This window comes from Lepidochelys kempii, chromosome 3 (assembly GCF_965140285.1).
Source record: "Lepidochelys kempii isolate rLepKem1 chromosome 3, rLepKem1.hap1, whole genome shotgun sequence".
NCBI classification, from domain to species: domain Eukaryota; kingdom Metazoa; phylum Chordata; order Testudines; family Cheloniidae; genus Lepidochelys; species Lepidochelys kempii.
Window position 1 is genome coordinate 154,687,714 of NC_136382.1, and position 15,548 is coordinate 154,703,261.

The following is a 15,548-nucleotide window of genomic DNA, read 5'->3' on the forward strand; positions in this document are numbered from 1 at the left end:
CAGACAAAGGGAAGTCTCTTTAGCCCCCATTTTTCAGCTGAGGATACTGAGATGTACAGCACTTAAGTGACTTGCCCAGGGTCACACAGTAAGTCAGTGTCAGAGCCAGAAAAATAATGCAGTGCTTCTAACCTCCAGCATGCACTTCAAGGCATGCGTGCGCTCTCTTTTATTTATTTATTTATATATATAAATACTAACAAGGAAGCTAACATAGCGGAATCCAATTTTGCTATATGAAAGATTATTGGCGTTAACCATGTGTCTTCCTTTCTCCCTTCCCGTCTCCCACAGTAAGTTCAGGAACTGGCATCTCCCGTTAGCAAATAGAATAATCTTTCCACAAGACAGAGGGAAAGTTTTTTATTTAATTTCTGAAAGTAGCATTGACACTCACTGAAATTGTGTTTAAAGATCACCTGGTGAAATGCTAAAGAAGGAGAATGCCTGTGGGAAATGGTGAACAGATATTTCTCACTAGGGACTTTGAAGTGAGTTTCAATAAAATAAGTTCATTTTTAAGAGATTTTTTATTTCACTGTGGCAAGAAGTTGATCACTTTTTTCTTTCCACTCCCTAACATGATACATAAAAATCACAGGACATCTTACATGTGAAGTCTTTTTTTTAATAAAGAGCTACTACATACAGACCATCAAACAGGTTTCCACTCAGCTCACATTCCAGCTTTGTCTGTCTTGTTTACCAGGGACCACAATTTGCCTGCTATGCTATACAGTGCACAGAGACATGTAGTGGCTGAATGATATCACTGCAAGTAAATATTACAAATGCTTAACATCTTTTGGTGTTTGTGTGCGCGGAGTCAGTGCTGGTGGAAACTAGCCAGACTGATAGCTCTGACTATTGAAACCCTCTCTGTATCCAGAGAAAACAGGTTCAGTATGAACAATGTAAGCTAACCTACCTACATTGACTGCCTCAATAGTGTGTCTCAATGCTGCTCTGAGGGGAGAGGGCCATTCAGTCTCCATTCACCCCTTGGCTACTCTACAAGGCTGCCTTCAAGGAAGCCAATTAATGTTAATGATGGCAGGGATGTGCATATTTATTCAGTGATGTGGATATTTGTGTATGACATAATGATGGGTGCTGTCAGAGCAGTGGCATATAAAATCATTCACATAGCAGTGAAATCCTGCCAGCTAGTTAGACATTCTGGTGTCCAGAGACAAGTATTGAAATTCCTGCTATTTAATCAGTCACAATAAGTATTTCTAATGTACCTCTCACTGGGTTATATTGCACTGATCCAGCAAGGCCCTTAAGTATATGCTTAACTCAAAGCATGTGCATAATCTCATTGAAGTAAATAAGACTGCTCACATGCTTATAGTCAAGCAGGTACTTAACTGTTCTTCAGGATCAAACCTTGTGAGTGCTCAGCACTAACCTTTGCACTGTGGTATCTTTAAGTGCAATGGATACGCCACTTCCTGACAACTCTCCCGGCCAAGCACCCCATGTAGCAGACATATTGTCAATCACTCGAAATATAAGAAAAGCCCTGAGTTCCTCTGGCTGCTGTAAATGATATTTGCATCAATATTTGGCCCCAAGATATGAGGATGACAGACAGAGATATTGGATTCTAATTGTAGTGCCTTCCTAAAAGCCTTTCATTGATGCATCAGGCTCTAGAGGGGAAGAAAAAAAGCTGCATTTTGGTTTTCTATTTCCCAGAAGAAACTATTTTCATTATTTCCCCTTCTTGCATGCTTCTCTTTTTAGACCCTTCCCCACTTTAATAGTTTTTAATAGCAGCTCAAGGTGCAAACACTTCCCAATATATATACCAGAGATTAAAGTCTCCCTTAAATATCCCCAAAAGAGGGTGCAGAGTAGGGAGGGTAAAGCCAGGAAGTTGCAAGACTGTTAATTTTACCTTGGCACCACATAAAACACTAGAAGAAACCATCAGGTTCTTGGCCTGAAGAGTTACATGCTCAGCCCCTGGGGCATACACAAGAATAAAAGGTTGCAAACTAACTTGATTTACTTTTTTCAAACAATAACAGACTCTGGGGACAAGTGGGATGCAGTGGACATAGCAAAATGTACAGAGCATATGGTATGGTTTCATGCAAAACCTAAGCACTAGAAAGCATCTGCAATATGTATGTGTGTTAAGGGGGAGGAGGTTAAGCCCTCAGTGTTGATATTCCTTGTGCTGATAGATAACTTGTTTTGTCCTTCATCAGAACATCTTAGGTCTATTTAGTTCACTACATCTGCTGTGTTACTAATCATAAATCCAGAGGACAAGCCACTTAGGATACATCTACACTACATTACAAAACAAAAACACAGCCACAAGTCTCAGAGCTGCAGAACCACAGGATCAGTGCTTCACCCCCAGCTACGGAGCAGTCTCTAGGAGTGTGCCAGACCTCCAAGGGTCTCACTCTTCCTACACAGGGTAGGCCTCACCACCTCCTCAGACTGAACCTCTCGGGCTCCACCACTCCTGTTTCATGCCGTGAGCTCTTTTCAGTGAGTCTAACTGAGCCAGGTTCCTGGAAGAGACTTGTGCATTAATCCCTGAAGAGTGTACCTCACCAAGCATTTGCAGTGACACCCACATAGCTTTGTCAAAACAGTCATGTTTATTAGTGAACTGGAACACAGCATTGGAAGTCGTCCGTTTACTGTAGAGAAAGGAAGGTTAAAACAGGTCATTGTGGTTAGTCCAGCCAAGCTGTAGCAAACCCCATTGTTCAAGTCCTGTCTCTGTCAGTCTGACCTCCTTAGTCAGGTTGCACGTGGGAGAACAGTTCATCTTAATTAATTAACCTCTTACAGTTGGTATGGCTTCTTCCACCTTTTCATGTTCTGTGTGTGTGTATATATAGATATATATAGATATATAATCTTACTATCTGTTCCATTCTATGCATCCGATGCAGTGGGCTGTAGCCCACGAAAGCTTATGCTCAAATAAATTTGTTAGTCTCTAAGGTGCCACAAGTACTCCTGTTCTTTTTGCAGATACAGACTAACACAGCTGCTACTCTTGTCTGTCCTTCTGACAGCCAACTCTTCTCTCCCAGCCACCCACCCCTCCCTGTCTTACAACTTCCCAGTGCTTTGTTCTCCAGCTGGTGTCTTTGCTCAGGGTCTTCCCTGCTGAGAGGTGGGGAAATCTGTCTCCCTCTGGGTCGTTGGTTACCAGGTATAAATGTCCTGGTAACTGGATTTGCCCTGTTCTTCACTTCACAGATTCTCCACTGATATGGGGTCGGTCCACTTTAATGACTCATTCAGGCTCAGACAGCTAGGCGTCATTCATACCTATTCTCGTAGCCTGCCCTGACAGCAAACAGTCTTTTCCATCACCACCCCCTGCCTTAGGGAGCCATGTGAAATATAAGGGAAACTGAGGCACACAGGGGGTTAAAAATATTACAGAAAATTCTCAATCACACTGGATCAATTGACTGGGGATTGCAGTATGGGGCTAAAAATAGCTGCGTAGATGCTCGGGCTTGGGCTGGAGCCCTCAGCAGATTTGAGAACCTGGATTCCAACACAAGTGGGGAACGTCTACCCTGTTGTTTCTAGCCCCATAGCACAAGCCCAAGTCAGTTGACCCGGATTCTGAGACTTGCTGACGCAGGGGTTTTTTTTGCTGTGTAGACATTAGGGGCATGATAGATTAGTGATACAACAACTTGTTGGCTTTTGGAGGAATCCAGACACTGTTATGCACAACAGCAACACAAGACGTTTCCTTGCAAGTTTCTGAAGACACATACTTAGGGCTTGTCTACACTTACAGTGCTGCACTGGTCCAGTTGCACCACTGTAGTGCTCAGTGAAGAGCTTCTCACATTAGCATAGGTGGTACTCCTCCCCAAGAGGCAGTAGCTATGTCAACAAGAGAAGCTCTCCCAGGGGTCAGCTCGGTATAACGATATCACTCAGAGGTGTGGATTTTCCACACCCCTGAGTGACGTACTTCTACCACCATAAGTTCCTGGTGTAGACCAAGCCCAAATTCTCCATTAACATTTATGAGAGCCCCAAAACACCTTGTTGGAATTAGAGACTTACTGTTGGACTTATTGGTGCTGACTCAGTCACCCCAGGGGAGGGAGTGGCACTTAGCCACGGCTCTTGAAGCGTCTTTTCTTCTGACGGGTGCACTGGCAATGAAAGTATCGTGCACTTTTAGGTTCTCAAACAGCCACTTCTGCAGCTACCTGCGTCCATGTCTTATTTCATGAGAACCACCTGCAGAGCTGGTGGCAAGTTTCCGTTGGCAAAGCATGCCAGTCTGGAATGGAAAACCAGAGCCATCATTGGGGCACCTCCATTCCCCTCAACGCTAGTGACCAGTAAATAGTTCAGCAAAGACCATCTTTTGCCACCATTATTATTCCTAAAGTTTGTGGCTGAATTCACTATTTGTGATAAGAAGAGTTGGTACAGGTATAGTGCTGGCAGGTCCTATATACATTTTCACCATACCCAATGTACCGCATTCCTGACTTCTGCCATCCCTTGTTATTCCAGCTTTGGATAAAGTCACACTTCTGTCAGTACTCTTCAATCCCAGCTTGCAGCAGGAGCCTTTCCTATGTCATGCTAGGGCTACCCCAATAGCTGTCGCAGTGCCTCTCAATCCTGACACACAGCACCCCCAAACTATTCCTAGCTTGCTGCTCTGCTAATGCCCCTGAGTCATCAAATCTTAAGCATGCTGGGAGGAAAGTTGGCAGTAAGGGTTTTATCATGCCAGTATTCACATTTGGCTTAGTACGAGCTCTGTGACTTCATCTGCTACTATCACCCACCTCTTTGATATTTATAAGCCTTAATCACTGATCTATCCTCATTTCTTCAGACTGTTGCTATGTAAAATATTCCCTGACTTCATAAGAGTAGGTCTTGCCTTAAGGTAACTCTGAACAGGTAGAGTTCCCACCCTGCTCCAAACAGAGTACAGCCCCATTTTATAAAGTCCATATTTACCCTCTACCTGGGGTTTGGCCTTATTGGTAACTGAAATAACATAACTCATAACCTAACCTTTCTTCTCAAGTGTTGCTGTTTTCGAATTTCCTTACAGACCCTCACTGTCTTTGCCTCTCATACCTTCTGCCATTAAGAGAGAGGGAATCCAGCCCTTCTAAATTCCTAGAGTAGAGCTAATTGGACATATCTCATCTAACCTCAGCATGAGTCAGCAAAAATACATCCACCTCCAAATGCGTGGCCCTAGAACTCCTCTTCCTCCCCCCCCACCCCCAACACATTAGAGATGTGTGCATCCTTTTGTGTCTAGGCTGCAAACTTGCCATAGAGCATAGACAATATCATCATAATGAAGGATTCGTGAATCCAGACAGATGGCAGATCCATGCCTATGGGCTGAGTGCCAAGTTACAAAACAAATATCCTTCTGACCTGAATCTGAGCATCCTCACCTCCCATTCATTTCAGGCAGCCGCAGCACCTGGCATGCTCAGGCCCTCAGCCAGTATCCTTCACGCTAGGAATTCTGTACGAGTGGAACCCTCATGGGGGATCTGTCTTGGAAACGCATGCTGCATCCACACAGGAGAAATGCAGCTCACTGGTCCTGCAAAATTAAAATGAATGGCAAGGTACTGAAGGGAGAGGCAAAGGAATTATGCTGGAATGAGCTGTAGTTACAGCACTGAAGTAGCTAAAGAGCCCCTGCTGATCTGTTTCATAAAGCTCATTTTTTAAAAGACATTTGAAGCCAGTGCACAAAAGCCGCTGAGGCTAGAGGAGCAATTTTGTTCTAAACATTTAAAGCAGAGGATCTTTTTTATTCAGGGTTTTAATTTCTTCTCCAGTTTCTGTGAGTCTCCTCCTTTGTTAATAGAACAGGAGTCCTTGTGGCACCTTAGAGACTAACACATTTATTTGGGCATAAGCTTTCATGAAGCCCACTTCATTGGATGCGTGCAGTGAAAATACGAGATTTTTATACACACAGAGAGCACGTTCTTGTCAACTGCTGGAAATGGCCCACCTTGATTATCACTACAAAAGGTTTGTTTTCTCTCCTGCTGGTAATAGCTCACCTTACCTGATCACTCTCGTTAGTGTGTATGGTAACACCCATTGTTTCATGTTCTCTGTGTATATAAAATCTCCTCACTGTATTTTCCACTGCATGCATCTGATGGAAATGAGCTGTAGCTCACGAAAGTTTCTGCTCAAATAAATTTGTTAGGCTCTAAGGTGCCACAAGTACTCATGTTCTTTTTGCGGATACAGACTAACATGGCTGCTACTCTGAAACCTGTCATCCTTTGTTGGAGACTAGGGTTTGTTGAGGGGAACTGGTTTAGTCAGTCTTTTCCATCGGAAAATTCAGTCAATGGCTAGACAGCCACAATTATATTGTCTCGAATTATTGTCTGAAATGACACTGTATGAACCTGAATGGTCAGAACTGGGGCCAGACTTACTGGGTTCTACCCTTTGGCTGCTGAAAGCTAGGCACCTAAATCCACATTTAGGCACCTAAGCCAGTAGTCTGGTTTGCAGATGGGTCAATGGGCGTTGTAGATACTCAGCCCCTCTGAAAATCAGGCCACTTTTATTCAGATGCCTAAACAAAAATGGAGATGCTGTACTTTCAACATAATCCTCAATGGGGGCAAAAAAGGGGACATACCCTTGTTTGGTTCTTTATAGTGCATAAGAAAGTCCTGAAAGTTGGTTTTTGCTTTGTTTTAAGTCACTAACTTTTATTAAAGATTAACAAAATCCATATGGGTGAGATGTTTAACATAAGAGTTACATGTACATAGATTTCTTTTTTACTTCAGGTCATAGGGGAAGATTCTATAGTTACTGGAGAATTAGTGAAATGATATCAAAAGTCAAGAGATTGAAAACTGACCACCAGAGGGGAAGATGGGCATTTTAAATTCTGCTGTCTGTTTTGTTAAACACCCATTGGACTCCACTCACTAATGATTATTTAAGAGAGAAGATGTTTCCGTTAAAGGTCCAACATCACTCCCCCTTCAGTGGAGGGGCAAGAGTTTGCACTATGCACACTCTGATCACCTCAAGATTTCTTCTAGCAAAGCCAGAGAAGACTACACTTGACATTCCTGTGGTTTTCAAGGTTAAAAAAATAAGACCAAAAACAAAACAAAAGCAGGGTTTATTAATAGTTTTTAAAAATAATTACTTTTATGGCCTTCCTTGTCCGCCATAAAAAAAAAAGGCAGAAAAAGGACAAACCTGCCTTTTTAAGGAGTCCCTTCCTGGTCACCTCTAATATGTACCCAGCTTTGCAAATTTTAGCTAATGCACACACAAATTCATTCTCCACCCACACACAGCATGATCCTGCTCCCACTGAATGGCAAAATTTTCTTTGATGCAATAAAAGCAGGACCAGGCCCAAGTAGTGGAACACCCCTAGGGCATTTGAGGGGATACAAATGGAGCTGTTTGCAAATTAAGATACTTCCTTGAATGGCATTTGGAAAGAAAATGGGGTGGAATGGGACTCTCAGCCCTTGTCTTCACTGCCAAAATGGTATTTTTTTTTACCTCAGGCAAACACACATGAGCTATTCTGAGGTAAAAGCAAGGCACTTCCATTTTATCATGAGGCAAACTCACTGAGGTCAGCCCTATACCCCTGCTTGGGGTTGACTTCATGGTAAAACTCAAGTGCCTTGTCTTCATGGCATTTTACCTCAGGATAGCTAATGCACATTAGTTTCCAGGAGGTAAAACACGCACATTTTTTAGAAATGAAGACAAGGTCTCATTCATTAGGTCCACAGTAATGCAGCCAAGTTGTTTGGCAAACTTTAACCCTTCCTTCTCAGGACCAGACAACAGAGGGAGGGCCAGTAGTGCCGTAAGATCACCGGGTTCTTGCACTCCTTCTCTTTGATGGCAGTGTGAGTGCCGGCTCTGAAGTCTGGATAGTGCTTGTATGTAGGGCTTGCAAAGGGAAGAATTTTCCCACGCCTGCTCCTGATTAAAACAGCAGTAGTCAGAGAAGACCAGGAAGGATTTGTTTTGCAGCATTTCCTCCACAATGGGATTTGCCTCAAAGAGGTTTTCAGTCAGAGCAGCAAAGTTGACTGTCCCCAGATCCTGCTCCCTCTGGGATTCCAACTGTCCTCCAGTTTCACACTGCCTGGGAGCCTGCACATCCAACTGAGAGAATTGTTTATTTTCATTCATTACAGAAAAACTAGTCCTTAGGTCCAGCCCAAGGGCTACAGTGGTGACTGTCATCTTCCTCACAAGTCTAGCAACAGGCTCCATGTGCTGCTCACACAGAGGCACAGAATCCTGCCTGGTGTTCAATCTCTGATGAGTGAGATCTGCACCAGGCCCTTTTTCAGCTCTGTCCTCCGATGGGGGCTGCATCACAGATGAATAAGCCTCATAAAAAAGCCAGGATTTCATTGTCTGTTTCACCTGGGGCATGAACCTGCCCAGCTGTATGCCTGGTGGGATGTGATCTGCAGAGCAGACCAGGAGGGAAGTCGGCAAATGAATGGTAGAAGTTCAAAACTCACCTAAGATACAATCTCCACATGCCCCTCAGCTAAACATAAGTCATCAGCGTTTGATCTACACAGATTTAAATGTAAATTAAAGGGAACAGCCAGACCGTCCCCTGGGTGGAAAAAACCCACACTGGGTACTGAAAACTCCATGGGTTCCCCCCACGAGACACTGCTCCACCCAAAGCCCTCTTATAAGAGGAGTCCCATGTAAAGAAGGGACAAACTGACCCAATGGCACTGATCAAATCCCCCTAAATGAAGTGGGGCAGCACTATCATCATCATAAACCTTAGCCCTTCTATATGGCATCTTTCATTCAAGGGTTTCAAAGCACCTCCAAATTTCAGGTGTTTGACATTTAAGAAAAGTTTTTTTTAAAATGACATTTTTAAAAATTTGTCCATTTTTTCACTAGAAAAAAAATTGCTTACCAGCCAGGTCTAAGAGAGGAAAAAGGCAGCAGGGTTTAGTGAGACGCTGAATATGCGGGGAAAGAAGAGTCAAACAGGACCCCAAAACTGAGGTGAGAAGGAAAATGGACTTCTAAACAGTGATGAAAAAAGAGGAAACGGAGGAGGACTACAGGAAAGGAGGGGTAGTTCAGGGTTGGAAATGTTGAGCTGAAGGAGGTCTGTCATTCAGAAGGAGAGGGCAGAAAGAGCCAGGGATGTAGGAGAGGTCAAGGGTGGAAAGATAGATTTGGGAATCATTGGCAGGGAGGTTGGAGCGAAGGAAGAAAAAGTTGAGGGATAAATAGACAGGCTGAACACCTAAAGGACACCAACAAAAGGAGAGAGCCCTTTAGAACATCAGATCCTCCCTCTCCCCTCCCCCACAGCTGGGCAGGTTCTAGCCCCAGATAGCAGGCATCTTGCTTATTTCACCAACACTGCAACTCTGCAAAAACAATCTATCATCAGCCTTGGCATAGAAGTGACTCAAAGCCAGGCTGCTCCCGCAGATGATTTTGCATCAGAAGAGTGGCTCTGTGAACAGAGGCTGTCTGCAGTCCAGTGAATCTGTATATCCTCCAAAAAGGAGAGGACTGAGATAAATGAGAACAAAGCGCTTGCACCAAGGGATCATATCACACACAGCTGGGCCCAGAGACTATCAACGCTCAAAGGGGTGACTTTCCAGCAGAGAGGCAGCCCCTTCACCCCAGTTCCACCAATACCAGTAACAGGAACACAGCACCGAGCACACCCGAGGAGATTTCATCAGTGTGAATAATAATAAGGTAGTTTTCTTTCTCTTGGGTGTTTCCATAGTAACAAATGGAGGTGATTCTAATCTCCAGTTTAAAACCCCCATTGAAAATGACAGAGTTTTGGTTTTTTAAACAAATTCCTGCACTGAAATGTGCCTCCTGTCTATAGGCTTGTCCTAATTCACACGTGCAGCCAGTGCCACCATGTGGCTAAAGGGGAAAATTTCACCCCAGCTCCAAAAATGTAAAACTCAAGTGCTTCTAACATGAGGTTTTAGGATTTCAGTAAAGAGATGGAGAAGACTTAGGGGAGCATTGAGTCCACACTCCTGCATGGCAGAGTGTAGTCCCACCACAGAGTTCTCATCAGATATTAAATGCCCTAATTTCTAGCAGGTTGAATAGTTGAGGCCACCACATATTCTAAAAGGCAGCAGAATCCTGCACTGCAAGGATCCCAGCCACAGATCTGATGCCAGTTTTAGGATTAAAGCACTTGCCTCTAGGATTCTGACCTAGAGTTGCGTGTAAAGGCCACTATCTTGATGTTAGCCAGGAACTTCATTTACCTTTGGCTCCCTATTACAACCCAAGGCTGGTCCCAGTTCAGCCACTGGTATCCCCAAGGAAAGCGTGGGGGGAAACGTTCAGTAGGGGGAAACGGAGATCTCAGCATGTACATAATGGGAATGTCTCTTTGCTCCCACTCCACCATTCCCAGTCAAGCATCCCACAGACATGAGGCCCAAAGTCAAAAGCAAAACTCCTATTGACTTCAAAGGGAGCACAACTGGGCCCTTGTTTTCATCCATTTTTCCCCATTGAGAGGGTATTAGGTTTAACCTGAGGGTAGATTGCTATAAATAGCCCAACATTCAGGGCCTTAGCTGTTGGAGTAGAAGGGAGTTAAATCAGGATATGAGTTAGCTCCTGCTTCGGTGCCACTGCCCAATATAGGGCCTTCATCTGGTCTGGTGATTATTTTCTTCTTCCCAGGACAGGGTGAGGAGAATGCGAGGCTGGCCCATGAGTTGCTGAGTCAATACAGTGCTACAGTCCCAAGTTTAGGCTTGCGCTGACTGCAGGTTTAGCATGATTGACTTGCTTTATGTGTCTGAGTAATGTTGCCCCCCCTTGTGGTTGGTCCATAGAGCAGATATGGGACCTATTACTACTGTTGGCTAAAGGAGATTTTCTTTAGGCCAAGTGACAGAGCCCCTCACTTTTGTAACCTCCCTGCTTTGCTCCACATTCTATTTTTAACTGTCTGGTGAGGTCATGAAGTCTGAGCAATAACTCTTCCATCCCTCCATTACTGAGGGATCATCCTCCCCTCCAGTCACTGCAATCCAAGCACTACTCACCGCACGATGGGAACAGAACGTGCTCTCTTCTCTCTCTCAAGAGGCAGCACTAGCAGGCTAGCACGTGAGACAGGTGGCAGCCATGCCTGTCTAAGGCTCCTTGGTGCTAATACAACAAAGAATAATAATGCTTCTGAGGCATTGAATTGCTTCTGCTGCAGAAGCAACAGAGCCCCAGTACAACGTCTTGGGCTCACAGGGACTAATTCTTCTGGCACTAATGTAAATTGGCTGGTACCCCATGGAAATACTGTGGAGTAACGTTCCCAGCCCTCACTCCTTTTTGCTATGGTGTTTCTAATGCCCACAGCGCCTGGGTAATCTACTCAGCTCTCAAACAGACGAGTGCTACAAACCACTGGGGCGCTCTCTGTGCTACAGCACTAGTGCTACAGCTTGCCCAAGTTCAAAATCTGGAGGGATGCTTACAGGGAAGCTTTCATTTTAACCCAATCCTCATTTCACACACACCCCATTCTGAAAATTTCACCTTTGGGACTGAAATTTCCAGAGATGGAATTTTAATTTTCTTGGGAACTCCCTTCAGTAGAGTAAAAAGAAAAGGATTTGCATTGCAAGCCACCTTTTGCTCCCCGGTAACACAGCCTGCGTTGCATATTTCACTTTTATACATTTTTAGAAAAACAAACATTTTAACTACACTACCCTTCATCACGCACTAGACACATGCCTTAAGCCTCAGCAGTGAGCCTCTAATCAGATTGGCCCCTCCTACCTCTCAGTTTTGTTACTCATTCTCTTTGCAACTTTTAAGTTCTTCCAGGTGGGGAAATCTCGATCTTTCTGTAAAGCATCAGGCACATCTAAGGCAGCAAGGCTGATCTTGAAATTAAGGCTCAAGCTACAGAGGGATTCTGAGCTGCATGCAAAGGCTCCTGTGTAGGTTTGCAGGGAACCTTATATTGCAAACCCCCGTCTGACATTGGTATCCAGATGGGAGGATAGGGAGAGCTTTCAAGAGAGAAAAGATTTGAGACCTCAGCATTATATATAAGGGACCCCACCTGAACTGCCCTTCCTCCACCCCTAATCAAAACACCCTACAAATATAGTATGGAGCAGGCTTGCCATTGACTCAGACAGCGGGGCAGATCCTGCCGAGACCGGAGCTTTGTCAATATTCTGCATTTTGACTGGCCATCCACACTATCACTCGCAGCCAGAAACAAGAGAGGAAGAACAGGCAGCCAATGAAACTGAAGGATTCTGAAAAGGCTAGTTCAGTGCCGCTCCTTCCCAAGAGTCAACAAAAATAAACAGTGGGAGAGCTCCTTTTCATGATCAAGCTGTTAATGAACCAATTCTAACGCCTACAATAATCTCTATACCCATGGGTCTATGGACTCCTCAGAGGCAGCACTAGCTGCTATGAGCCCCAGCAAGCATTAATGCATAGTAAAATCGTGTTTGATACCTCAAAAGAGCACATTGTCCATATTATCATTTGCCAAGTGAGGCTTGAAATGTCACTATTTTGTGCATGATAAATGTCTTTGTAAATCTATGGACTGTTCTAGGGGAATTACTTGCCCAGAATTTAAAGCTTCCATCTGTAAAAGAGAAAGAAGCACCAAGCAGACAAATGTCAGAAGCAACACTTAGTATACATGGGGGAGTGGGGAGGGGAGAAAGTAAAGATTTTACTCTGCCATCATTTTAAAATGTACAAGCTACACTAGTGCATTTCTAATCTCTGCATAAACAACCCTCAAAAAAGAATCAATAGCACATCTCTGCCACTGCAGCTACACTGCAGAATCAATACAGGGTGAATTTCCACTGTATTTAAATATATATTTGAAGCATGCAGGCCTGGCTTGTTACAGAGTGTATTATGGGGGAAATGGGAGTGGAAGGGAAGCAGTACAAAAACGTGATTAAAAATGAGAGAAGCATGTGTACCTGGGCAATCTAAAAAAAGCACTTAAGACTAAGGCTTAAAAGATTCTTCTAAAGCTCCAGAGAGTGGCAGATACACTATTCTTTCATCCTTAGCCAGTTAAAAGTCCTGAAAACATTCAGTGGCCAGGGCTCTCCTTCCCCATTCCATCCTGCAACAATCCCACCCAGTTATACTAGTTCCCATAATACGTTTCATCAGAGGATCTCGACATGCTCTATGGATATTAATTAAGCCTCACACCACCACTGGAAGGCCGGTATTACTTGTGATGTTGCACTCCATATTATTTATGGAAATATGCTTATAAATATGATATAACTGGAATATGCTTTATGCAAAAGGTCTCTTGTAAGGTATGATAAAGGTTATAACCTACTAAATACATACCTCCTATTTGTATGTATGTATCATTCTTGTATCTGAAGCTAGAAATATGAAGTATAACTCTGAGGTCCTATTGTAATTATGCGAAGTGTGGGCCATTAATGGTGCTTTAGAATCTTTATGGCTCCTATTGACTAGGACAAATGGTTGTAAATGGTTTATTTACCTGCAAGTCTTCCCGTGTACCTGTGGGCCAACCCAGGAAGAATGGAGACTAGGGGTCTTACAGTGACATGAGACCATGTCACGTGATACTGGAATCCATCTTAAATCTGGTACTTTTCCATTTAGGAGAGGTGGGAACCCAGAGAGACAAAAGATTCCTGCCTTGTGCCAAAGTTATAAAAGGGGGTGGAGCAGGACAAAGGGGGCTGCCAGTCATGAGAAAGCCCCTGCTTACCACCTGAGATGTCTGCTGGAACTAACAAGGAGTGTACCAGGGGAAAGGATTGGGCCCAGACCAAGAAGGAATCTAGTCTGTGAAAGAAGCTTATTGGAACATCTCTGAGGGTGAGATATTACCTGTAATCAGTTTCTTAATGTATTAGGCTTAGACTTGTGTGTTTTGTTTTATTTTGCTTTGTGGCTTACTTTGTTCTGTTATTACTTGAAACCACTTAAATACTACTTTTTATACTTAATAAAATCACTTTTGTTTATTAATAAACCCAGAGTAAGTGATTAATACCTGGGGGAGCAAACAGCTGTGCATATCTCTCTATCAGTGTTATAGATGGCGGACAATTCGTGAGTTTACCCTGTATAAGCTTTACACAGAGTAAAACATATTTATTTGGGGTTTGGATCCCATTGGGAGCTGAGTGTCTGGGTGCTGGAGATAGGTAACCTGCTGAGCTGTTTTCACTTAAATCTGCAGCTTTTGGTGCGTGGACCAGACCCTGGTCTGTGTTGCAGCAGGCTAGTGTGTCTGGCTCAACAAGACAGGGTTCTGGAAGTCCCAAGCTGGCAAGGAAAACAGGCTCAGAGGTAATTTCAGCACATCAGGTGACAGTCCCAAGGGGATCTCTATGACCGAACCCATCACATTACTTTTCCCTTTTTACAAGTAAGGAAACAACATCAGGAGGGCTGCATCTTCCCTAGGTTACATGAGTCACTGACAGAGCCGGGAACAGAACAAAACAAAGATCTCCCGTTTCCCAAGTCCTCTGTTTAACCAACCATACTTTAAATATTTGGATAGTTCTTTAACCACTAGACAGTACCTTTAACATTGAGACAACAGTTTTTAACACTGATGTCCATGAAACCCTATTGCCACTGAGTCTTATTAGACATGCAGGAGAGTTTTATTTGTTTGGCTTCTATTTCTGTACAATGAACATGAAATACAATCAAGAAAGAGAATTAGGACCATAACTGTTATATGAACAAACAAAAACAATGCGCCTGGAGCTTGTTCTTTCAGAAGATTAATGTGCAACTGTAAGGACAAATATGAGGCTCAGTAAACCTCCCTTGAACCTCCCAATGGGCTATAGGTATAGAGCTGGTTTAAGCCAGTGTTCCTACTTGACTCATGATCATTCCAGCTTTTGTTAAGAGAGACACTTAATGAATCAAATTAAAGGCTCGGAGTTGAACATCATCTTTGGATCCACAGAACAAAAATAATTATTGCCATCAATCAGCTATGCCATTTTAAAAAAAAACAGGAACCAAAACAGAAGCTATTTTAAATTGTCAAGATAGCAGCTTCAAACAGGGCAACTCAGCTGGGTTGAAATTGCCACATACAATCCAACAAAATAAAGGAAGCTGTTTATTACCAGGGCCAGCGCTAGGTAAAGCTAATTGCTCCTGGTTCCACTTTGAGAAGCTCACTGTCAAGATGCAGCCTTGACCCCCGCCACCCCCGGCTCAGTGAGTATAAACAGCCACTGTCAACAAGACTACTAGCCTGCTTTCTCCCCCGCACTCCCACCCCTCCAGAGATCTGGTGACACTGCCATGTTTGTAGGATGGGGATGGGTCCCATTTTGAGTTCTCCTGCAATCTCGTGGATGGGGATACAGAGCAGAGCCCAATGAGAAGAGGAGTCATGGGCAGAATGAAGATGGGTGGGTTGACATGCACTGCAGATCGAACCTCACATG

At 43.8% G+C, this 15,548-nt stretch overlaps 1 long non-coding RNA gene across 1 annotated transcript; it reads right to left on the reverse strand.

Annotated features, from left to right (window-relative positions):
* Window positions 1-560: 560 nt before the first annotated feature.
* Window positions 561-5,902, reverse strand: LOC140909401 (uncharacterized). Its single transcript, XR_012158201.1, has 3 exons — window positions 5,451-5,902; window positions 4,075-4,297; window positions 561-2,669 (listed from the first exon to the last, which is right to left on the reverse strand). It is a non-coding gene; the product is annotated as an uncharacterized LOC140909401 (long non-coding RNA).
* Between the last annotated feature and the right edge of the window lie 9,646 nt (window positions 5,903-15,548).